This window comes from Dromiciops gliroides, chromosome 2 (assembly GCF_019393635.1).
Source record: "Dromiciops gliroides isolate mDroGli1 chromosome 2, mDroGli1.pri, whole genome shotgun sequence".
Lineage (NCBI taxonomy): Eukaryota > Metazoa > Chordata > Mammalia > Microbiotheria > Microbiotheriidae > Dromiciops > Dromiciops gliroides.
Window position 1 is genome coordinate 315601300 of NC_057862.1, and position 27295 is coordinate 315628594.

Consider the following 27295-nt stretch of genomic DNA (forward strand, 5'->3'; position numbering starts at 1 on the left):
GTTTGAGAGAAACAAGGCATAGACTAACACTTCATATCATATGACAAGATAAGGTCAAAATCAGTAAAAATTTTGGAAATAAAGGATGGTATCATAAGTAAGTTAGGGAAGCATAGAAAAAATACTGTTCAGAGATATGGATAAGGGAAAAATTTATGATCAAAAATGAAATAGAGGATCAGGGGAAGTGTATAATTTTGATTACATGAAATTAAAAGGGTTTTACACAAACAAAGCCAATGCAGCCAAAATTAGAAAGGAATCAGCAAACTTGGAGGGAAATTTTCTAGCAAGTGTCTCTGATAAAACCTTCATTTCTCAAATGTATAGGTACCTGAACCAAATGGTTAAAAAATAAAAGCCTTTCCCTAATTCATAACTGATCAAATGATATGAACAGGAAGTTTTCATAAGAATTCATATACATGAACAGTCATGTGAAAAATTATCTAGATCACTATTGACTAGAGAAATGCAAATTAAAACAAGTCTGAGGTACCACCTCACACCTATCTTATTGGTTAACATGACACAAAAGGAAAATGGTATATGCTAAAGGGAATTTGGAAAAAATAAGGACACTAATACACTATTGGTGAAGTTGTGAACTGGTTCAATCAATCATTCTTAATAACAATTTGGAACTATACCTATAGCTTTAGAAAACTATCCATACCCTTTGACTCAGCAATCAATAAGTCAGTATCCCAAAGATATCAGAAAAAAGAAAAGGACATATTTGTACAAAAAAATTATTGATACTAGCTCTTTTTTGTGGCAGCAAAGAACTGGAAATTGAGGAGATGCTCATGAAATGGAAAAATGGCTGAACAAGCTATGGTATTTGACAGTGATGGAATACTACTGTGGTATAAGAAATGACAAACAGGATCATTTCAGAAAACCCTCAGAAGACTTCTATTATGTAATGGACATGAGCGAACCAGAAATTGTTCACAGTAACATTGTAATGGTGACCAACTGTGAAAACTTTAGCTATGTTGATCAATACTATGATCCAAGACAATTCCAAAGGACACGTGATGAAAAATACTGTCTACTTTCAGAAAGAGAATTGTTGAACTCTGAATGCAGATTGAAGCATACTTTTTATTTTCTTTTTTCTTACTTTTTTTGCAACATGGCTAATATACTAAAATGTTTTACATGACTTCACATGTGTAATTATTATCATATTTCTTGACATCTCAGTGGGTGAAACAGTGGTAGTAGAGGAAAGAATTTAGAACTCAAAGTTTTAAATGAATTTTAATGAATATTAAAAATAAGTAAATAAAAATTAAAGCAAAAAATAATTTGAGTCTCTGCTAATTGAATTGACTTTTATTTCCAAGTAATTCAATTATGAGGAAGGAAAATCAAATAAAAAACATGTCATGTGTTTTTGAACTGTAGACCATATGTGTGGGTTCTCAAAATGTAAGAATGCCTTATTTTTCTTGCAATAATTCATGCAATTAATCAGATCAACTTATTAACTAAAGTAACATCTTGTTATCTTAATCACTGGCAACCACAGTCCTGATTAGTGCCTTTCATAGCCTATTTAGAAATGTATATTGTATATATTATCATGCCCTGTGTGTAATAAGTTTGACATTTTAGATGCCAACAAATGGCTTGAAAATTGGCCCCTTGAGAGTAATAGCCCAGCAGCATTTACATGTAATTATTCTGCCCAAGAATTTAATTTTGTTAGGCATAAAAGTTATGCTGAGTGAAAGGACCCTGAACAGTGATCCCTAATGCTTAGGAAATAGATATTAGCATGGACTCTCAATTCCATGCCATTCTTTCCGATGCATAAAGAGAATTCCCCATGGCTAAGTGTATTTCTGCAACAAATTTAGATAATGTTTCACTCTGTGTGTCACTAATTACTCTGCAAATGTTACAAGTGTGTAAGTCATTGGTCCCCATGCTGTCATTTTTACTATTGTTTGGTAATTCAAATTACCTTTTTCCCTGAGTCTTATAATCTGAATTGATAGCTTCCTGGAGTAGGGCATACGCATCCTTCTTTTGAGCATGGCTGTCTCTTCTTTGAAGTTTCTTCAGTTTTGCAAGGCTGGCATTTAGCTTTATTCCATTTAATGCCTCCATTTGGGAAAACCAACTTACCTTATTCCTTCCACACATCAGGAAATTGAGACCCAGAGAATTGATTTGGACAAACAAGTTCTCACAAATAGAGACAGAACTGGCCCTAGAAACATATCTTAACTCCAGTAGTCCTCCATTTATACAAAGTTCTTTGATATGAATATTCCTTTAGAGTAATATACATGAACTTGGATTATCCCTGATTAGAAAGCCAGGTAAATCCCCAATATAGTTCCAATGCCTGGGGTTCTCTATGCAAAAGATAGATGCCATCTCATGTGGTAACATCCCCAGAAGATGGGAGGGGAAAAAATAGAGTCATTAGAGTTAGCTGGCATTGGTCCTTCTCCTCAAAATCATTCATAAGCCTATATTAATTCTGTAGCAATCCTTCCTCATATTTTGTCTCTCTGGCTGGTTAGCTCAGCTGGTTGACACATTATATTAATAAGGCTAAGGACATAGGTTCAATACCTGTTTAATCCCTTACCCCTTCTGTAAGACATGGTTTTTTTATGATTTTTCAAGTATAGAAATTGAGACTCCCACTAAGCCATAGTTACAAGTAACTTCCTCTTTGGCCAGACCAGGTTAGGTTCATTTGACCAAATTTTATTCCCCCTCCTTTCAATGACAGGTAGCATCTATTTTTATCTTGTTCAATTAGTTTCACTGTTGCTTATGGATATAGACTATGTGACTCTAACACTGATAGGTCATATATCCCAACAAATGCCTGGCTTTGGTCACAAAAACTGAGAAAATACTATAAAACTCAAACTATGGCCCTGACTAATGCTGGATCAATTATCATTTCATATTAACATGCACACATATATGTATATAAATACATATATGTGTGTATATGTATGTATATGTACATGATAGCATGTTAAACATTTCCATGTGAATGAAAGAGAACTGCCCAGATTCCTTCCCTGTGTGTTTAAGTTTCTGAACCCATGCATTTATAAAGTTTTTTGAGTATAGAAATTGATACTCCTATTATGTTATAATGACAGGTAACTTCTTTGACCTGGTCAAGTCAGGTCCATTTGACCAAACTTGATTTCCCTTTTGTCTCAGTTGTGGGTAGTATATCTTTTTTGTCTTGTTATGCCCCCTTCTGGGTGGGCCAAGTGCATATTTCTCTAAGGACTCATTTACATGTACCTAAAAATAAAAATGAAACACAAACAAAATGTTCCTTGTCAGACAGAGGCAGCATTGAAAGAACAGTTTAAAAAGCTGATCCTAAGCAAAAGAACATGGAAACCTAATACTCCCCAAATAGCTATTTAAATACAGTCATCAATCAAAAGCCATGTCTTCTTGTGTCTTCTTTACATGGAGAAAACTACTAAAAAATTCCCAAGTCCATATTAGAAAACACACACAATATTACCTTGTGAAATATTTGCTGATATTTCAGGATTAAACAGACATAGTAAAGCCCTAAAATCAGTAATATTGTTGTCAAAGTAAAGATAATAACTGAAGCTATGCCCCTAATGTAGCATAATTTAAATCATCCCAAAATAGCTCTCAGAAAAAAAGTGGGAGTTTGCTCTTTACTCTGTTCTGGTCAGACCATAAATGAAGAAATATATTCACTTCTGAGTAGCAGTTTAACAAGAGTCTTAACAAGCTAGAGAGCATCCAGATCAAGACAGTCAAAATGGTCAAGACCATAAGTTAATGCCATATACAGATATTTTGAAGTATAGCACCTGCCTTCACCACCACCACCCCACCATCACCCTTGGGGATTTCTTACTCTGTCTGTGGCTCATTTTCCTTGTCTCCATATTCAAAGTCTGGGATTTTTCCAAATGAAGAGAAACTGCTACAAGTGATTGTTTCCAGAATCCTAGGAATAACAATTGTGAGTTATTATCATTACTAACACTGTAATTCAAAAGGCCCCTTCAGTATATTTTCCACTAACAATTCAGCTACCAACACTCAATCTTAACCAAAACATTTACTGAAATATAAAGCAAATATGTAACATGAATATATCAATCTACTCATAGGCTTTAATCACACTTTCCCATCCAATGCACATAGTTTCTATGGGGACAGTGGATGCACATTTAAAGTCTTTAGTTAGTAAGGCACACACACTTGTAGCAAAAAGATGTGGCCAAGGCAAATTTTAATTCTGGAACAGTAAACTTTCATGTCCTCTTTTTGTCTTGGACAATGTTCATAAAAATTCTTTAATGAATGTGAACAAATGCCTCTACTGCTAAACGGAACAATTTCAAGTTGTTCTAGATTGAAATCTATATATTCTTATTGTTTTTCTGTAAGATGGCTGATACTTGACTATCCATCTATCTGTAACATTTTCTAGGTCAACCATCTTACAAAATAACAATAAGAACAGCTATATTTACATAGCATTTTAAGTTTTGTAAAGCTTTTTACAGATATCTCATTTTGTCCTCACAACAACCCTGGAAAGTAGATTATTACCTTCCATTTCACAGATGAGAAAACTGAGCATAACAGAGGTCAAGTGGTTTGTCTGCAGTCACATGACCAAGTTTCTCAGGTTTCTCTGATTCCAGGTCTAGTACTCTATCTACTGAACCACTAGCTTCTTCAAGGAATTAGAGTTGCTTAAAAGGAAAAATAAAGAACTCAAGAGACAACAATTATCTTCACAAATTTGAAGGATTGTCATGTGAAAAAGGAGTTAGACTTTTTCTGTATAGCATCAGGGAATATATGTGAGAATAATTGCTCAGAGTTGAAAATGGGCAAATCCAATCTCAAACATAGGAAAATAAAAACTTTCTAACAATTTAAGCTATCTAAACATGAAATAGAATGCTTTGAGAGGTGGTTTGATCCCTCTTATTAAAAGCCTTCAAGCAAAGAATGGAAACTCACTTTTTGGGTATGTAGTAGAGATTTCTTTCAAATATGGGTTGAATTATATGGATAATGAGATGCCTTATGCTACTCAGGTTCTACAATTCTTTTAAGATATTTCTAAATGTTATAGTGACATCACTGAATAGGCTCTTTATAAAAGAAGATAAATATGAGTATGTATCAAAAAGCTACTGATTACAAAATGCTGTGTTATACACTATGGGGAGTTTTAAGAAGAATAAGACAGGCTCTGACCATAAAGTCCCAAAATATATAAATGATAAGTTGATTGTATTGGGCATACAACGATAGAGATGGGTGAAGCATTGGCAAGGACAAAATTAATTTACTACTATATGTAAAATATTGTAGTAGGTTCTAGACGTATAGCGATGGATACACAAAAGACTGCTTTCAGGGAGGAGCTGGGAATGGAGTACATATTGACAGAAATAACTATGGCAGAGGCAGTGAGGTGGTACAGTGGATAAAGCACTGGCTCTGGATTCAGGAGGACCTGAGTTCAAATCTGGCATCAGACCCTGGACACTTACTAGCTGTGTTACCTTGGGCAAATCACTCAACCCTCATTGCCCCACAAAAACAAATTTTTTTTTAATTAAAAAAAAAAGAAATAACTATGGTGAACACAAAAACATTCTGTATATAGTAGAAAGGAAATTTTATTTGGGATCAGGAAACCTGGGTTTGAATTCCACTTCTTCTGATTCCTATCGGTGTTATCTTGAACAAGTTGCAAACCCTCTAAGCCTCAGGTTCCTCATCTATTAAAAAAAGGGTTGTAAAAAACACATCTCTAATTTCCTTCCAACTTTGAATTTATGATGCTATGGTCCTAAGTGCCTCCTTCACTCAAAGCCTTCCTTGATTCTCATTGTCTTCATTGATATTTCATCACTTTGAATTCCCAGAGAAATAGTGGTCTATATCACATAATTTGGCACTAAATCACACACACACACAGAATTGTATTTCATTGGGATGGGGCATGTTTTCTGAATTGAGCTATAGCTTCCTTGAGGGAATAGACCTCCTTCTATTTTGTTTGCAAACCTCAAAATATCTAGTTTAATACTTAGAATCTTGTAGATGTTAAGGGCTAAAATTCTAGCTAAACTGTCTAAAATATCTAATGAGTGGTCGCCAATAAATTATAAGCTTTAGCAAGAGTTAGACTTTTAAGCATTTATTAAGGAGAATAAGAATTTGATAAAGAGAGAGAAAGGCCTAGATTCCTATCTATTAAAGGGAGAGCACATTTCTAGCTCCGCTCTCTACCAGAGTCCAGAGGAAAAAGAGCGAGAGCGAGCGCCAGTCCCTTCCTTCCTCCTCCCACTAGGCCGCGTCACTTCCTGATGCCAAAGAAAAGACTCCTGGTCTTGTCCTCAAAGACCTTTGTTTCATGGGCGGAACTCTTCTACAGTAAGTCTCCAGCAGGTGGCATCATTCCAATCGTTACAGTCCCCCCTGTTGTTCCTCAAGAAACAAAATGTTTCCTTGACGGAACAGTAAAAAGAATATAATAACTATTGCTAACTAATAATATGTGAACAACAATATAGAAAAGGGAGAGAGGAAAGTTTTGTCCAGAGGGGTGATTTTTTTGTCCTCATGAACCGACGCTTTGACATTGGTCTTGCAAAGGAAGGGCCTCTGCAGAGAATACATGTTACAGATGGTGTATATTATAACAGAAAGAGAAAAGAGAAAACAACAACAACAACAACAAAACAAAACTGTTCATTTAAAGTCTCTGAAAGTCTTTTCTCAGATGTCCTCTAGGTGTAGTCGTGGAATGGAAGTCTTTTCAGGGGTTGATGTGTGGATGCTGGTAATAAGCCAGGAAAATTTCCTACAAAATTGAGCTTAACACAACTTTAAAATAGCTTTGTCAATAATCAAATCAAACAATGAAAGTTCTCAAAAACATGTCTAAAGGAATTCAGAATCTTAGTTGTTACACATGAAACATATAATAAAACACAAATTGAAACATTCTTTAAAATTATAATATTACTATAGTCCCCCCCTTATGGAGGGCAATTGAGAAGACAATATTATTAATTATTAATTAATATTATCATTAATATTAATATTAATAATCATTATATTAATATGTTATACAATATAATATTATATAATATAATGCCACTATTAATAATTATAATGATTAATTATTAAATTAATTTATTATTAAATTATTAATATTAATTATTTTTAAAAATTTTATCTTTGTTTCATCACTTTTTGCATCATCTGCCTAATTATCCTCATGCCATTATGAGAAATTAGAAAATCTAATATAATTGGTAACAGGTGTCAAGGCCAAATTCAACACAGTTATTTATCATGACACCTGAGATAATTATGGGGGTTACCATAAAAGAACAGAGAAATGATGGGATATGAGTATTCCCACACTTGAGCAATATGTACTGTCCATGCAGTATGCCAGGCTTAAAATAGGTGGATGGAATATATGTCCATGCCACCGAACATATTGGAGGAAACTGAGTCAGACTTAATCAGATGCATGGGATTGAGATGTCCATGGCATCAGGCATATAGGAGGGAGCATAGAAGCCAGGTGTAGAAGTGAGATGGGTGGGATGAATACTTCCAGCCATCTGTACAATATTGTGGGGAAAAATAAAATAAAATATTAAACCAAGAGAATCCAACCTCAACATTAGTCAAAAGCCGTTCCCTCGGCCATACCTTGACTTCATGCATGTCTCCCCTCATGTGACAGTTCAGTGTCTGCTCTTGCATGTATTCTTCTTGTGATTGGATGGCATCTTGGCCAACTGGCATCTGATAACTCAGAATAAAGGCAATTGATATCTTAAATGATAAATTCCCATAATCCAAGTCTCATATGGATTTAAAAATTGAGGATAATAAATGATTGCAAAAAATGTGAATACATCTTGACTCAGAATATAATATATAATTATGCAACAATTTCAAATAATGCCCCTTTTTTAACTTAGTATACAATTACTTTTGTGAAAAATCAGAACCAATTTAAATACAAGTTAAAGCACAACAGAATCTCAAAGAAAACTTTTACAAACGTTCCCCTCTTTTTTTTTTTTTTTTGGAATATGCTTATCAAAAATAATACTTCTGGAATCAATTTACACTTGCCATGGCAACCAATTTGCCAGGGAAATACTTTAAAGAATTTGATCAAATAATCAGTTGAGAAAAAATAACAAAAACAAACAACTCAGAATATGGGAGCACGATACTCCTAGAATTAACATTGTATTATGAAATCAAAACCATCTTGCAATTTTTTAAAATTAGATAAATGAATAGAAGAAAATACACATGGAACAATAAAAGACAGTGAAATTCAAACTAAGGAAATCTAAATGAGCATGAACTTAATATTAATAAGAGTATTATAAAATATAAACTTGATCACATGACTAAAAAGCTTTTACAAATATTCTCCTTGTTTTAAAAACTAAGTATAAGACAATCTCAAAAGCATGAAAATCTCTATGAAAATAAACCCATACCATTAATTTCAAAATGTATATGTAATAGCATAGAAATCCTATGTAACCTCTGAACTGATACTATTACTCTGAGTGAATTCAGAACACTTTTGATTCCGATATCTAAAATCCCCAATACTCATATCAATACCTTGCTGCTTACTTCTACATTTCTGTAAAATATATACCCTTCCATGGCAAAAGAAGTGGAGTCTTGAACTATGTTGATGATTGTCATCCTTATTCGGCTTAAGTTTTTCTTCTTTAACCCCTCTATATTGTCTGTCAGTCTTTTCACCATACAAATGCTTTATAAGATTACTAATTAAAGACAAAAGCAGGTTAGCAAAATTATGAACAAATCGAGCATATCTGGAATTTAAAGGGTTTTCTAAGGTTGTCTCAGAAGCACAGCCAGGCTGGGGAAGGGCTGACCCTGAAGCTGCAAATGTAGTTAGAGAAAGTTGAGCATGTGCATCAGATCTCTGGACTTCCCAGGCAGGGGAAGCAATGGGCTTGGCCATGGGAGGAGTAGAGGGTGGGGTCTGGAGAGGAGGGGAGGGACCAGAGCAATTTGAATCAGACTTGATTTTGAACTCAGGCCTGGATTCCTCTTCCCCCACTTTGCCTCCAGGTGCTAGGGGATTAAAAGCTTCAAGAGGGTGGGTCATTGCCTCCAGGCATGCAAAATTAGAGCAACAATTAGTGTTAGAACAGGGAAAAGCTGCAGGAATCTCTTCAGGTTTCTCTGAAAAAGCATGGTTGGGAGAGAGAGAGATATTTCCTTGTGTGAGTAAGTTGCTGGCTCTTTTAACAAAAATAAAAAGAAAAACAGAAAATCCACAAAAACAAAGCATTAACATGATCTTATGCCCCATTTGTCTGGTTAAACAGACTAAAATCAAAAATAGGGTAATTAAGGAGTTTAAAAGGTCCATTTGAAAAAATTTAAAGGGAAAACACAGCCAGTACGCCAGTACTTAGCAGTTAAAAGGAGAGGGTAGGGGAAATTTCTTACCCAACCAGAAGATCAGAAGACTGAGGTTTAGCTTTCCTCTTAGTGGTCAGCCATCTGTTAAGGGCTAAAATTCTAGCTAAACTGTCTAAAATATCTAATGAGTGGTCGCCAATAAATTATAAGCTTTAGCAAGAGTTAGACTTTTAAGCATTTATTAAGGAGAATAAGAATTTGGTAAAGAGAGAGAAAGGCCTAGATTCCTATCTATTAAAGGGAGAGCACATTTCTAGCTCCGCTCTCTACCAGAGTCCAGAGGAAAAAGAGCGAGAGCGAGCGCCAGTCCCTTCCTTCCTCCTCCCACTAGGCCGCGTCACTTCCTGATGCCAAAGAAAAGACTCCTGGTCTTGTCCTCAAAGACCTTTGTTTCATGGGTGGAACTCTTCTACAGTAAGTCTCCAGCAGGTGGCGTCATTCCAATCGTTACATAGACAACCAACAAATACTTGTTGATTAGGAGAATCCTATTCTTTTCACCATGTATGGGGAAAATATGGCTAAATGAAATCTTTAGGCCCGAGAGTTTGATAAAACACAATCTCACTCTAAGACTTTGAACATTCTCTTGACAGCTGCCTGCATAATATTGCCTTCATTATTTTTTTAGTCAGTAACAGAACATTGGACAGTTCCCAAGAGAGACACAATCAACAAAAAGAAACTTCCTACATTAAAACTAAGAAAAACCCCAACACATGAGGTTGGGGAGGTGCTATAATTGAAAGAGTAGCTGCTCTCAAGACAACTCAAACTGGAGAAGTAGTATCTCTTGGGAGACCTCAGTTCTAGTTCTATTTTCTCAAATTGTCATATGACTTCTGACAACTTCAACAATATTACTTAATGCTCATTTTATTTCTTAAGTTCAGAACAAAACAAATATTTTTTTTTAAAAGAGATAAAGAAGCAGCCCAGGGTACAGCAAAAATACTTCAGTTTGGAATTAGTGGACCTGGATTTTAATTCTGTCTTAGCTACTAACTAGCTATGTGACTTTGGGCAATCCATTTAACTTGTCTTGGCCTAAGTCATTTTTCAATTAAAAAAAAGTTAAACTGGATGACTTCTCAGGTCTTTTCTAGCTCTAAATCTATGATTCCATAATCATATTTTAATATTGAATAATGATACCTATTGTTATAGTGGAATGGTGTTTTGTCTTTACTAATAACCTGTTTCTGGTCAATTCAAAAAAAGAAATTGCTATGTGGAGAAATGTTCATTTCCCAAGAAGCAATAATTGCACAACATAACCAAAAGATCTCTGTGTTTACTTCAGCACAGCTTCAATGTAGCTCTTTCCTTAGTGATTCTCAGGGGTGGAAAAATGCACTCTCCAATTTCTGGTGACTACAACCCCAAGAATGTTAGTGTGAATGAAGTTCTATTTGCATAATATTTTATATGTAAAGAAGGGCTTTAAAGTGTTACTGTATTTCAAACATTCTTTAAGAAAAGCATGAACATATTAGCATAAAACACTGGAAGTGTGAACATAGAAGTAATATTCCTGGCAGGATAAATATATGCTCTTTTGAGATTATGTCTTTATGTAGAGGACTCAGATCAGTTATGCCCTTTATTGCTGTGAAATTTTAAGATGTGGGACATAGTCAAGATGGCAGAGTACAGATAGCAAACCAAGCAAACTTCCGACATTACCCTCCAAAAACTTTAAAATAAAACCTCAGATCAAATTTTATAGTGGCAGAGCCTAGAAAAGGTCAGGGTGAGATTTTTTTAACCTAAGGCAACTTAGGAATTTGGCAGGAGAAGTCTGTGATACCACTGACTTGGGAGCCTTGGAATTAGCTTTGGAAGTGGCCTCCACAGAGGCAGCTTCTGAAGCTTTTAGCTCAGAAATGATAAGGATGTCAAACAACTGATCAGAAAAAGATTGCAAGAGTCCATATATAGTTCTGAGCCACAGTTCCAGGGCAGAGAGAAGAGTTTGTGATGTCACAAGGGAGCAGGGACCCTGGTCACAATTCTAAAGCAGAGAGGAGTACTAGTGTTTGTGGCTACAAAAGAGTAGTGAACCACCTGGTCACAGTTTCAGAGCTGAGAGGAGTGCTAGCACTTGTGGCTGCAGGGGAACAGAATTCCTTCCTGAGTAAAGAGCAGAGTGCAGACCAGAAGAGCAATAACTACAACTCTTGCCAAATCACTTGACCTTGGAAGGACCAAAAACTTGCAGATCCCAAGAACTAGATCTGAAAATAGTAGCACAAAAAAGCCAGAAGCCTGGGATAATGCCACTTCAGGTGAGCAGAGCCAGTCCAACTTTGCATAAATTTCAAAATCAACAAATATTCTAGGGAAATGAGTAAACAAAAAAGGACTTGACCATAAAAAGCTATTACCATGGCAAGGAAGACCAAGACACAAACTCAGAAGACAACACTGTTGTGGCAAAGAATTGGAAATTGGGGAAGGACTGAACAACTTGTCTTATGTGATTGTGATGGAATACTATTGTACTATAAGAAATAATGAACAGGGTGCTTTTAGAAAAACGAGGGAAAATTTTTATGAACGGATACAAAGTGAAGTGATCAGAACCAGGATGCCATTTTACCCATTAATGAAAATACTGTAATGATGATGAACTGTGAGAATCTTAGCTACTCTGATCAATGCAATGATCCAAGACAATTCATAATTATTGATGATGAAAACTGCTATCCACCCCCCAGAGAAAAAACTGCTAAACTCTAAGTTCAAACTGAAGTATATCTTTTGAAAACTGAATGAATGAAAAGAAGGAAGGAAGAAAAAGAAAAGAAGGAAGAAAGGAAAAGAAGGAAGGGAGGAAAGGAAGGGAAGGAAGGAAGAAAAAATTAAGCTGTATAAAGTTCAGCAAATTAAGTCCAAGATTATTTTGCTATTCATAATCCGGGAAAAAGTATGACTTCTTAGTTATGACAGCATGAAAAGAATGTAAGCATGCTGAGTAGAGGAGCATTCATAATATCTTGAATTCTACTACAAAAGAATCCAAGATCTAATATTTATAAATGCCGTCCCTGAAGGGTGGTACATGGCTACTGTGAGTTTCTATAGACTAATTCATCTGGGAGCAAAGCAATAAAGACAGTTTTAGGAAACTCTTCTTCCTTTTATTTTGCTACTGAACGAAAAGATAGACTTTTTCTATCATAATATTGAAAAATCAGTTGGCAATACACTATATTTTCCCCTTTCTACTACCAACTAGGACCAAGACCATGGAAATAATCAATGTTTAATAATTTGTTTCTTAATATTATGAAGTTACGTACCTCCTCATTTTACACATAAGGTAACTGAGGCCAAGGCAGTTTAAGAAATGTGCCAAAAGTGGCATAGGTAGTAATCAGAAGTAGGATTTTAAGCCATGTCCTCTAACTCCAGAATCATTATTCTTTTCACTGTACTATATTGATTCCCAACAAATGTTCACTCAGTAAATGAGCCCAGAACTGGAAGTCACAAGACAACAATTCGGGGTAATCTTGTGGGATTCTCACAATCATTTTAGTCCTTTATTATTTCATCTGTCAAATGAGGAAAATAATACATGTCCTACCAACCTCTTTGAAAAGCATAAAATGCTATGTAATTCCAAAGTGTTATTATGTGCTAGGAAGCTTTAAAAATTAATTAAACTTGGTTGAATCATGTTGAAAAGCTCAGAAACTCTAGAAGAATGAGTAGATATTATCATTTATTACATATAAGCAGATTTAATAGTTATTTTGTGACTGAACACATATGGATATGTTTAAATAGAAATTCCCTATTTTCCTTTAAAAAGGATGAACAGTTGATCCTGTCAGTTCAGAGATAGGCTTGAACAATTAGTCAAAGTATTACAGAAGTACAGTCAATGAAGCATGAATGTGAGCTGTCATAGAATTGTATTTCAGTCTTGAATTGGTTCTGGAGCAGAGAAGATGTCACCAGGAGCCCACAGGGTTCTGAATATCCAGCTGTATCCCATTACAGTTCATAGACTAACCAACAGATTGTGTAAGGAGAAGGTGATTGAAGGCCTTGGGATGTGAAGGCAATATCTCACGCCATAAAGATGAGCAATTAAATTCTTCTCATCTAAATTAGGAGTCACCTGAGTGCTGGCATCTGGTGGAAGTTATATAGAATTGAGTGGTTTGGCATGCATTTGCATTTTAAATTCTATGGGTTTCATTGAGGTTTCTAAGAAATAATACCAAAATTGGAAACTCTAAGCTACCAGAGTTACCATTTTGACCCAAGCAAGTGGACTCAGTCACTTTCAGTTTTGTGACTTATTGACATGGTCAAACAAAGAAAACACTTTCATGTGAAACTTCAGGGGAAGATATGGAAAAATTGTTCCCCATAAGTCTACACTGTTCTCCTCACAAGCTTCATATTAATATAAATTTAAATTTAAATTCACTATAAACAATTCAAGATGGGCTGTGACAGCAATGGGAGACTGACATTCTGAGAAGGTCTGGATTAGCATTTTTATGTGCCATGTTCCCAGTAAACTCCATGAAGAAAGGAACAGTATCATATCTAAATTCTGTACCCCCTGCCCAATACTAAACCCTGGGTTCTATACAACGTTAGCACTTGATTAATTCCTATTGGATTTATTATAGTATCTGAGAACATGAAATGTGACTAGTTTCATATAAGGTGACCAATAAGTAATCAGTTTGTCCATCATAAGCCTAAAAATGCTTTTCAGGACATTCTAAGCCAGTATTCTAAGAAAGCTAATGAGCTAGAAAACTTCCTTTTATTCAAATTAAAATGAAGGCACTTTCCCAATGAGGCAGTAATAGTATTTATAAATAGGAATTCTATCAACCTAACCATCATAAACTCAGCCCTGGTAATGCCAATAATTATCATTTGGAAATTTGCCCTGTGCTGAGTTTTATGAAGCAAAGATTTTGCTTCAGAATTATCCTTTTTCCCATACCCTTTCTGTTTCTGTTCAAAGTCAGTTAGTTTAGTTATTAGAAGACAGGGAGAGGGGAAAAGCCCTGGAAGTTTTCACATTTCACTGCTGGCCATAATTAATGTTACAAATGAGAGAAATTCAGGATAAGTAACATGTACAGAGGGAATATTCATGGTAAATTCATCTTACAATATAATAATAAAATGTGAATAAAACTACAAGTATACCAATTTAGTATGATTAATACCGTGAGAGAACTGATGGTAATTAATACTGTTTTCCTGTATGTTGAGTAAGCGATACTTAATGAAAAATAAGTAGCTGTGACATAATTAAAATGAACAATTATGAATCTAATTTATGGCATGTAAATAAAGTGATCAAATGAACATAAATTTAAAAGTACAACACATAATTCAACCCAAAGTGAAATCTAATATAATGTACACAGCAATTATATGAGTGAGTTCAAAAAAAAGTTCTGTCTACTAAGAGAGAAGTAAAAAGTTATTACTCTCTTAATATTATCAGGTAATTTAAATACAGAGTAGTCACAGAAACCCCATCATCTCTTCATGTTGTTTTTCAGTCAATCCTGACTCTTGGAACCCCATTTCGGGTTTTCTTGGCAAAGATACTACAATAGTTTACTATTTCCTTCTCCAGCTCTTTTATAGATGAGGTACTGAAGCAAACAGGGTTACGTGACTTCTCCAGGGTCACATAGCTAGTAGGTGTCTGAGGCCAGATTTGAGCTCATGAAGATGAGTCTTCCTGACTTCAGGCCCAGCATTCTATTTTCTTTGCCACCGTCTCTTGGGACCCTCTATAACATCATTCTGGGAACTTTCTGGGTAAGCAGACAGCTGGCTTCTGAGGATGGTGGCGGTGAAGGGTTTTCTGGATAAATCAGTCATGAAAACAAGCCCAGGTTTATGCAACTAAAGTAAACAATATCTTACACTTGTTCAGCACTTTACAGACTAACAACTGACATGGCTTTGTCCCATTTGTTCCTCATAGCAGTATTTACAAGGTAAGCTGGGCCCATTTTGTAATTGGCATCACCATACAGTGGAAAGAGCACTGACTCTATATTTTGTGAACCCAGGTCCCAGTCCTGATGTTTCCACTTACCAATCATGTAAATTCATGCATCTCACCTACCCTCAGATGTCTTATCTGTCAAATGAGGACCTCATTTGACCAGTGGTAATGTGAGCAAAGTGACTGAGAGATATAAACCAAAGCTATTATAATCACATTAGAAAGATCAGGAAACTAAGGCTCAGAGAAATTAAGCAACCTATCAAAGATCATGAAGATTGGGAGTGATAGAGACATGACTCAATTCTAGGTCTCGCAACTCCTAGTCCAGTGCTTCTATACCACAGAAGCTGACTGTCAGAGAAGTCTAAATAAAATCAGAATAGGCACAGTTCTGAGCACAGTACTCTGTCATTCCACCCTTCTCCTTTTCTTACTCCTTTCATATAGATCTATTCTTTGCACTTATCTATGTATGTGGCTTTTGAGGCAGAAAACCTAGTTTCTGATCCTCACTGTCATTTAATAGTTGCATGACATAGGTCAAGTCATTAAACACTCTTGGCTTTAGTTTCCTCAACCATAAAATAAAGAAGTTGAACTAAATGAAGTTTAAAGCCCCTTTCTTGCTCTAAAACTATGGTCTTATCACTACCAGTACTTTCATTTTATTCTCTGCTCATACCTCAATTCTTCTCCCTTCCTAGAAAAGTCAATTACTTAAGAAATTTCATTTTCTATTCTTTTTTTTTTTTTTTTTTTTTTTTTTTTTTAGTGAGGCAACTGGGGCCAACTGACTTGCTCAGGGTTACACAGCTAGTAAGTGTTAAGTGTCTGAGGCTGGACCTGAACTCAGGTACTCCTGACTCCAGGGCCAGTGCTCTATCCACTGTGACACCTAGCTGCCCCTCATATTCTATTCTTAAATTGCTTTTAATGACAAAAAAATCCCTTTAAAAATATTTAAAGACTTACTAACTGATCAATATAAAGATAATCCGTAAATTAAAATGACTGATGATGAAGAATGAATGCTACCTTTTGTCCTGACAGAGAGGTGATGTATTAGATATGTTAACTTTTCTACTTAACTGAGAAGTTTGAGATCCTTCAGCATAATGCTCTCAAACTTCTACTCTACACTTTTCGTGGGGGGGGGATTGAATTTTGTTTTATTTTTCATTAATTTTTATTTTATTTTTCTCAATTATGAGTAAATACAAATTTTAGCATTAATTTTTAAACTTTTGGTTCCATATTCTTTTCTTGCCTCCTTTTCCTTCCCTTCCCTGAGAAAGCAAGCAATTTTATATGGATTATACATTTGCAGTCATGAAAAATATTTTCATATTAACTATATTGCAAAAGAAAATGCAGACAAAAACAATAACAAAGATAAAAACTATGCTTCAGCACATATATAACTTATTGAATTGCTTGAGTTCTTAAGGAGGGGTGGGGAGGGAGGAAGGAAGAGAATTTGAAACACAAGCTTTAATAAAATCAATGTGAAAATTTGTTTTTACCTGTAACTTGGGTAAAATTCCAAATAAATAAAAATTTATCAAATAAAAATTATGCTTCAATCTGCATTCATGCTCCAATAGTTTTTTTTTCCCCCTAAGGAGATGGATACCATTTTTCATCCTAAGTCTTTCAGAACTGTCTTGAATCATTTTAATGTTGAGCCATTCACAGTTGATCATTGTACAGTATCAGTGTTACTGTACAATGTTCTGATTCTGCTCATTTCACTCAGTTTGTGTAATTCTTCCCAGGTTTTTCTGAAAGCATCCTGCTCATCATTTCTTATAGTACAATAGTCTTCCAACACAGTCACATCCTACACCTTGTTCAATCATTCCCCAATTGATGGACATTCTCTCAGTTTCTAATTCTTTGCCACCATGAAAAGAGCTGCTACAAATATTTTTGTAAATATAGATTATTTTCCTTTTTTCTTTGATCTTATTGGGATACAGATCTAATAGTGGTATTGCTAAGTCAAAGGATATGGACAATTTTATAGCACTTTGGGCACAGTCTCAAATTGTTCTCCAGAATGGTTGGACTAGTTGAAAATTCCACCAATATCTGTCATTTTTCTTTTCTGTCATATTAACCAATCTAATAGGTATTAGTTGGTACTTCAGAGTTGTTTTAATTTGCATTTTCCTAATTAATAGTGATTTAGAGCATTTCTATAGGACCATAGATAGCTTTGATTTATATTGCTAAAAATTGCCTCTTCATATCCTTTAACATTTATAAAATCAGAAATTATTCATATTCTTATAAATTTAATGTACTTCTCCATATATTTGGGAAATGAGGTCCTTATCCAAGGAACTTACTGTAAAAATGTTTTTTCCCAGTTTTCTGCTTTCCTTGCATTAGTTTAGTTTGTGCAGAGACTTTTTTTTTAATTTCATGTAGCCAAATTATCCATTTTATATGCCATAATGCTCTCTATCTCTTGTTTGGTAATAAATTCTTCCCTTTTCCATAGATCTGAGAGGAAAAATATTCCATGTTCCCCTAATTTGCCTACTATATTACCCTTAATGTTTAAATCATATACCTATTTTGCCTTTCCTCTAACTTTCTTAGTGTTTCACTTATCCTCTCCTCCTTACCTCCAATCTCAGCAGATGAAATTGGTCCTCCTGACTTGCTAAAACTAACTCACTTACCTGTACTCTCTATTTCATTTCCTAAGGGCATCTAGGTAGCACAATGGGTAGAATACTGGCCCAGGAGTCAGGAGAACCTGAGTACAAATCTGTCCTTAGACACTTACCACTAGCTGTGTGACCCTGGGCAACTCACTTAACCCTGATTGCCTCAAACATCTGGGGCCATATCCAGTCATCCTTATATGTATTTTGCCACTGGACCCAGATGGTTCTGGAGGAGAGAGTGAGACTGGAGACTTTATAGAGCCCTCCATCACTTAAATCCAATTCACTGCAAGTCATGACATCACCTCTGTAAGATATAATGGGGTTTTTGTCAAAGTCTAAAAACTCCAACCAGAGGAAATTAATCTAGATTGATTGAATTAAGTGAGATTGACTGAGTGATTGATTTTGCTGATTAACCTACTTAAAGTTAATTAAATCAAAACCACACCTGGCCAGCCCTTAATAGGGTATTGTTCTCAGAAGCTAAGGACTTTGAGACAACCCTCAAGTCCAGTGAAACAATCTAACCAATCAGCTTGAAAGATGGCCTCTTCTGGGGGAGGGAGGCAGGAAGTAGGAAGTGCGCCTGGCTCCCCGGTTCTGTCTCCTTTTCATGGCTGGAAGCTCATGGTGGCAGAAGGGAAGGGAAAGGAGGAGGCCATGATGAATTCTTATATCTTCTCTAGGGTAGATAGGCTTCTTCTTAACTTTCTGAACTCCACATGTTCTCTCTTTACTTTGTTTTAATAAATGCTTGATGTACAAAGACTGGTGATAAAAGCTTCTAATTTAAGGTGACCATTCATTTAGTTTTACTTGTCACACCTCCCAATGTCATGGTCCTCTTTGAGAATGGCAGAAAAACAACAAACTCATCTCCTATGTGATCTTTATCTCCAATATTCCCCTATGATTCTCTTAGATTCAAAAGGGCATTTATTAAGCACCTATTATGTGCCAAGGAGTAGAGACACAAAGAAAAAATGAAACAAGTCTCCCTGCCCTCAAAGAGCTAAAATTTTACAAAATGGTGATTTTACTTTCACCTGCAATCTCTTTCTTTCCAGATTTTTCCTCTCATCCTATAAACATAATTTCCATTCAATGTGTATTTAGTCAATTTAGAACATGCTCAGTTTTCCCCTATTTTTAATCCTTTGTTTAGAATTGTATTTTCCCAATTACATGTAAAATACAAATTTTGACATCAATTTTTTCTCTAATCAATATTGATTTAGAGCATTTATATGAAAATATGTAGTTTCATTTCTTCATCAAAAAACTGCACGTTTGTTTTCTGATGAATAAATCAAAGCTATCTATTGCCATATGAAAAAATGTTGTAAATCACTATTTTTTTGCTTTGAATAGATTTTATTTTCCAAAATATATGTAAAAACAAATTTTGTCATAAATTTTTAAAATTTTGTTTTCCAACTTCTCTTCCTCCCTCCATTTCCACCCCCCCGTCACCCACAAGAACTCAAGCAATTCAAAATAAGTTATACATGAGTAGTCATGGAAAAATTCCCATATTAGCTAGTTGTCAGAGAAAACAGTAAAAAAAAAAAAACCCAAAACTTCAGACTAAGGAATTGTCAACTTTTATAAAACTTTGTGCTCTGAATTCTCTTCCTCCTCCTCCTCCCCATCCTCCCCCAAGAACTTAAACAATTCAGTATAAGCTATACATAAGCAGTCATGAAATACATTTCAACATTATCCAGTTGTAAAAAAACTAATACAAAACTTCAGAAAATGGAACTAACAAAAAAAATTGTTTCAATCTGTATTCAGACACCATCAGTTCTCTCTGTGTATCCTGTATTCTTAAAACAAATAAACAAATCTTTACCCCGAACTTGCTACTCTCAAAGCTATTATCCTGGCCCTTATTTCTATATCATTAGTGAATGTCTCCTTAAAAAAAAAAGAAAGAAAAGAAAAGAAAGAAAGTGACCCTGACCCAGGTACTCTCACTATGCCTGTCATCCTCTTCTCCACCTTACCATGAGACTCATAGAAAGAGTAGTCTGCATTCATTGGCTCTACTTTCTCACCATTTACTCATTCCTCAGTTCCTCACAATTGGCATCTAACCTGACCACTTTACGGCAATTCTCTCCAAGGTCACCATAACATCCTCATAGACAAATTCAGTGTTGTTTTTTTTCCTTTGCCCTCACTTTTCTTGATCTTCCTGCACCATTTAGCAATATACACCAGTCTCTTCTTATTCTTTCTTCCTTAGCTAAGACCCTGCACTTTCATGGTTCTATTATGTCTGACTACTCCTCTGTTTCCTTTGCAATTTCCTCATCCTCCTCTCACTCCTTCAATGTGGATACATCTCAATGTTTCGCCCTTGAAAATTTTCTCTATATCCTCTCTCCTTTCAAGATTTCATCTATTCCTGTGAGTTTAGTTATCACCCTAAATGCAGATAATTCCCCAATCTATATCCCCAGAGTTGTGATCTTATATTTTCAAGGGCCTACTGTAATCTTCAACTAGAAGTACTATTGCCATCAATTGTCTAAACATCAACTCATCTTCTCACTTAAAGCTTCCCTAAACCTATTGGCTATATCTTTTAAGGTTGCCAACATTCTCCCAATTTGCAGCTTCATAACCTTGTAACAACTTTGGACTCTTTCTTTTCACTCCCTTCATAAAGCTAATCACTTGTTAAACCTAACTAGGACTTCAGCCTGTGAAATCTCTCATATCTCCCCTTTCCTCTTATTTATTCTGTATATATCTTATTTTCAAGTTGTCTCCTCAATCTTACTGTGAGCTCCTTGAGAGCAGGGACTGGGTTTTTGTCATTCTTAGTACTTCACAGAGTATCTGACACATAGAACTCTTATTAATTGCATGTCTACTGACTAACTACTCCCACTACCATCCTAAATAGGCTTATGACATATAAAAAGTTCAATAGAATTAGTGCATAATTAATAAAATGGGTTAGTGGCACTTGAATGCCAAAGGTCCCTCATGGAAGCCACTCAACACTTATATGCCCTTGCAAGAGTGATGTTCCTGAGAGTGGAAAATCAACTATGATTGGTTAACAACAAATGAGAGAATGAATATATAATGAGACCTGGTCTTATTCTAATGAGAGGCTTGGGTAAAGAAACTCAGATCACTTAGTCTTGGACAAAGAAACTTATCTCATTCGGAATACCCCAGTGTCTGGCAATCTAGACAAAAGGAGGTCCACCTCTACTCAGATCTGGCTGACTAAAACACAGTGGGGTCACATTTCACTGGCTAGAAATCTCTGTGAGGTTTTTGTAGTTGTGTGGGGCAACAACTCTACCTAGATAAGATGGTCTAGGTGAGGTAAATTTTGCAGCAAGGTCAGAGATCTCTTGAAAAACTGGATTTTGAAATAGGATAAGGGAAAAAAAACCTGAATCTTCCCAATTACTTGCTATTTAATATGAGATAAATAATCATTTCTCTCAGGACTTCATCTCTTCTTACCTAGATGAATAAAACAACATTCTAAATGGTTGGGTTTGCGTCCAGTCCACCTCCCCACCCAATGTTTAAGAAATCTTCCATAGATAGATAGAGACAAATTTAGATATAGTTACGGAGATGGTGATATGGATATGGATGTGGATGTAGAAGTAGATGTAGAAATAGAAAATATAGATATAGATGATAGAGAGATCAGAGACAGAGGACAGAGACAGAGAAGAGACAGAGAGAGAACCTGACCTCTGGTATTCCAGATCCCTCCCACACACACATAATTTGGCTCTAAATTTCTTATCTGACTGTCTCATATTCTTCCCTTCATATACTCTGTTTCAGAAAAACTGGAACATGTGTTTTTCATTCTCATTCTGCCTTTACTGTACCTCCATGCCTCAGTTCACCAGGTTGGACTACTTGGAATAAACTCCACTTCCAATGTCTCAGTCTCCTAAAGCCTTTCCCCTCCTCAAGACACAGCCCAGTTCTTACCTCATCCACAAAGCCTTCCCTCAACCCTCCACTTCTACTGTAGGGTAAAGATAATCTATCCTTCCTCACATTTCTACTAGCACTTTGTTTAGTCCTCTTCATTGTATTTATTTCCTTGTGCCACTTGTAACAATTACCCTTCACCCTTCAGATTCCTGGAGATCTTGGATGATGCCTCATCTATCTTTTTACTTCAGTGACTTACACATAGAAAGGATTCAATTTTTGTTTCAATAATTAGATTTAGCAAACCTAAACATAATATAATTCTCTTTTCCATGAGTGGCCTCTTGATGCTTGGATTTCATGGGAATTATACTTGTGTTGGGTACCTGGGAATATGTACACCCAGGAAAAGGTGGTGCCTTAGGACCACAAAAATATATAGTACCTTTGGGGTACCCAGTGTCCAGAAACCACAGGGAGATCTGAGCCCAAGTATTATATATTATCCTCAAGATACTAAAGACTGGGGAGTTAGAATACTCCTTGCTAAAATTCATCTTTTACTGAAGCTTTCCCCCAGCCCCTCTTAATTCTAGTGCCTTCCTTCTTTTATACTTCTATTTATCTTGTAAAATAGCTTGTTCTTTTTGTTGTTGAGTCATTGTCATTGTATCTGGCTTTTGTAACCCTTTTGGGGTTTTCTTGGCAAAGATACTAGAGTGGTTTTCCATTTCATTCTATAACTCATTTTACAGATAAAGAAATTGAGGTAAACAAAATTAAGTGACTTGCCCAGGGACACACATCAAGTGTCTGAAGCTAGATTTGAACTCAGGAAGATGAGTCTTTACTAAGTCAAAGCCTAGTAGTGTCTCCATCGCACCACCTAGATGCCTTATTATAGCTTACTTTGCATATATTTGTTTGAATGTCATCTCCCCTGTTATATTATAAATTCCTTGAGGGCAAGGACTGTCTTTTTCCTCTTTTTGTATCACCAGGACTTAGCACAGTACCTAGAACATAGTAAGGTACTTAATAAATGTTATTGAATTATAGAATTGAAAACACCTAAGGTCATAGATACAACATGTGAAAAACAGTACATTTTCCACCACATTACACTGCCTACTTTATGAATAAGATCTTAGAGAGTGTTGCTCATCATAAAAAGTTCCTCAAAAAACAAAACTAAATTAACAAATAAAAAGAGAAGAAAAGAAGGATTATGACTGTTCACATGAGTAGGATAAAGAGTAAAATGTTTATTCCCACACAAACTTTTTCTTCAATGAGCCAATAGAGAATAAAAAAGAACTAATGAGCATGAAAGAGACAGGTAATTTCATATTAAACCAAAAGAAAAAATCAAGGAAAGAGGAAAAAGTAAATAAAATATAAAATAGGGCCATAAATGAATGCTGTACAAGTTAAGATGATGGGGTAGAGACATAGAGGATTCTTCCTGGAAATTTTATCTAGGCAATAGATGGTATAGTAAAAAAGACAGACAGACAGACAGATGGGCATTCAAAGAAACAAATATCTAGATAAAGATATGACAGAAAGAACAATAATTTAAACATGCTCAGAGAGCTTAGAATAAAATGGAACCAGGAGTGAGATGGGGAGAGGCCATTGAACAAGAAAAGAGTCAAATTAATGTAATCACCACTAAGATGAGAAACCAAATACTGATTTAAAATAATATGTTTCATATGTAATAAGTGCTTAATAAATGTTTTTTCATTCATTTATTAAAAGTAAGTGTTATGGAGTCTGAATGCAAATCAAAGCATATTATTTTCCCTTTTTGTTGTTTCATTTTCTTTCTTTCTTGTGTTTTTCCCTTTGTTATAATTCTTCAACAACATGACTAATGTGGAAGTATGTTTAACATGATTGTGCATATATAATCTAAAACAATGAAAATAAGTGGAAGGCAGGTATCAATGCAATATAATTAAATAGAAGAAAATACAAATTTAACAATTATGAAACCTTAAATTTGACTAGACTACTTTCCCCAAATAACATGAAAGAAAACAGTAAAATGGATATGAAAAACAATTAATTGCAAAAAGCCCCTTATAACTATAAAGTTAAGATCCTTTATGCTTATAAGTATAAAGACACATACAGAAAAAACATGAGGGATCGAAGCAAAATTTAATATCTGTCAGAGGATTCTAAGAAAGCAAGACTGCAATCATGACTTCAAATATGGCAATAATAAAAAGTCACATGATCAAGAGGGATAGACAGAAATCTATTTTTGCTCAATATTATTGTAGAACATAAAAATAATGTTAAATATGTATATATAGTGGCATGGTTTATAAATATATAACAAATCAGAAACATTGTACATATCCTCTATATACCACAACACAATAAAAATCAGTATAGGGAATGCAAACAAAGTTAAAAAACTAAATGAAAACTAATTACATCCTGAATCAGGGAATCAGAAAACAAAGAGCTAACTAATAACTGTACAAAAGAATGATGATAAGTAATAAACCATCAAAAGAAGCTAAAGCAATTTTCAGAGGAAAAGATATTTCTGAAAATACATTAAAGAAACTCAAAAAGTGATGGTTAACTGAGCATGCGATTTCTCAAAGCACACAAAATAAAGAAATTGATTTTAAAAAATAACCAAAACAAAAGGAGAAATTGAAAGGAAAAATAGGTTAAATTTAAAGCAAAAAGATTGGTAAATAATATCAAGAATTGCAAAAACAATAATCTGCAAAGCAATAGTGTAGATGAGATGCAATCTCTTCTCTTACTGCATTTATAACCTAGTAGTAAATAACCTAATGCACAAAGATAGGTGGGAACATAACATTACATGATAGTACATTATGTTGTTAGACAAATAAGTGTTATGTTAGGTCTGAGTGGGACAAGATCTGATTTCCTGTTTGGTGTGGCAATTGTGTTGGGCTTTAATATGTAGTCAAAGATGGAGAGAAAAGGATATTCCAAATATAAGCCTGAGAAAAGGTATGAAAATGCAGTATAAATTTCAAACACAGAAAGTTGCATCATTTAGTCATTCTAAAGAAGTCATGGAGGGAAATAACATAAGACAGGAAAGGTAATGAATTGAGACAACAAAAGCCATTGCCAGACACTTCAGAAGAAAGGAATTTATTTCCCCAAACCCAACCAATCTAGTTCCTTGCTTTTGATCATTTGAATTTTTCAGGTACCTTCTGCCAACTCTTCTCCTTTCACCCTAATCCCTGCCTGGGGTGTATGGGGAGTTATTAACTCATAAATATGCCCTATGAATGTGCAAGTAAAGAAAGACTAGTGCCCCTAGTATGAGGGCTGTGGAGGCCTTTTGGGGACAACTGTGGGGCTGACCTCGTTGTATGCCTGGGAAACCTAGACAGTATGTCAGCATTATAACAAGAAATTTAATTGCTTCCATTTGAATTGTCTTAGGAAGATTCTGCAGATTACCTGGTAAAATAGGTTACCAGACACTGAGGTCCTTTCTCAAGCTGAACAGCCAAGCATTCAAACTCTACTGCAGAGAGTGCAACTCTGATGGGCTGGCCATGTTGTTTGAGTGCCAAACATACATTTACCTAAAAGACTGTTTTACAGAGAACTCACACAAGCAAGTGCTCAGATGGAGGTTAGAAGAAGTGATACAAAGGCACTATTATGGTGTCTCTAAAGAACTTTGGAATCAACTATGACACATGGGAGAGAGCAGCATATACCAACCAGCATGGCGTGCTCACATCAAAGAAGGTACCATGCTCTATGAGCAAAGCAAAATTGCAGTAGCTTAAAAGAAATGTGATTTTTGCAAATTTAGACATCATCATTCAAAATGTTTACAAGGACTATTTTGCCAACCTGTGGTAGAGCCATCTGAGCTCATATTGTTCTGATTAGCCATAAACATACTGTACATTGACACTGACATAGTGATGTTGTTTTAGTCCTCTTCAACTACAAAGCACAAGCAACCAACCCTGCTTAACATATTATAGTCAAATGTATGTTCAATTTTTAATGTGTCCATGTTCAAATCTACATTTTAATTCTGCCTCAGAAAGTTACTCCTGTATGACTTTGAAAAATTCACTGAATGTTTTTGTGTGTCAGTTTGCCAACTGGAGAAATGAGATTTGACTAGATAACATTAAGGTTCCTTCCAGTTGTAAATCTATGATTTATTGAGCCATTTATTACTTGATCTAGAACTCATATCACCACCCTACTGTTGTGTGGAATCTCTCTTGGATCAGGTCCCAGCATATATAGCCAAAACACTCCAGTTCCATAGTCACCTTCAGTCTCGTTTTGTCTTGCACAGCATTCTCATCAAACTCCATCAGCACACATTGTTCTCCAGTCTCCAAGTGCTATTCAGTCTTACTCACCAGAAGCATTCACCACAAATTCTAGGCCTCTATTAACATGCTTTCAAGAACCACTCACAACAATTTGGCCTCTCATATTCTTTGTTTGACCAATATTAACTCATAAATAAACCTAGGAAATGCAAAATCACTCACACACAGAGAAGGAACTCCTATCAAACTCTGGGACATACATACATACATCTACCTTCTCCCCCATGAGGTCATCAGTATCTCAAGCTCCTAACACCTTTAAATGGTATCCTGATGATACAATGTATGAAAAGTACTTGGCAAACCTTAAAACTATATATGTGACAGCTATTGTTATCATTATCATCACCACCAATAGCATAAACATTAGTTTCTATATTCACTTTATTCAAGGCCCATCACAGAGTTAGGGCATGTACATATTTTATTAAAATATTGCTATTTGATGATTGTTGTTCAGTTTACAATATAGTTGAATGTTAGCTATTATTGTTGTTGCAATAATCAACCTCTTGGATGTTTTGTAAGGAAATCTCCCTTGAAAGTACTATATAGGGCAGCTAGGTGATGCAGTGGATAAAGCACCAGCCATGGATTCAGTAGGACCTGAGTTCAAATCCGGCCTCAGAAACTTGACATTTACTAACTGTGTGACCCTGGGCAAGTCACTTAACCCTCATTGCCTGCAAAAAAAAAAATACTTATATAAATATAGTTTATGACAACACAGTTGAATCTAATAAATATTCATGAAG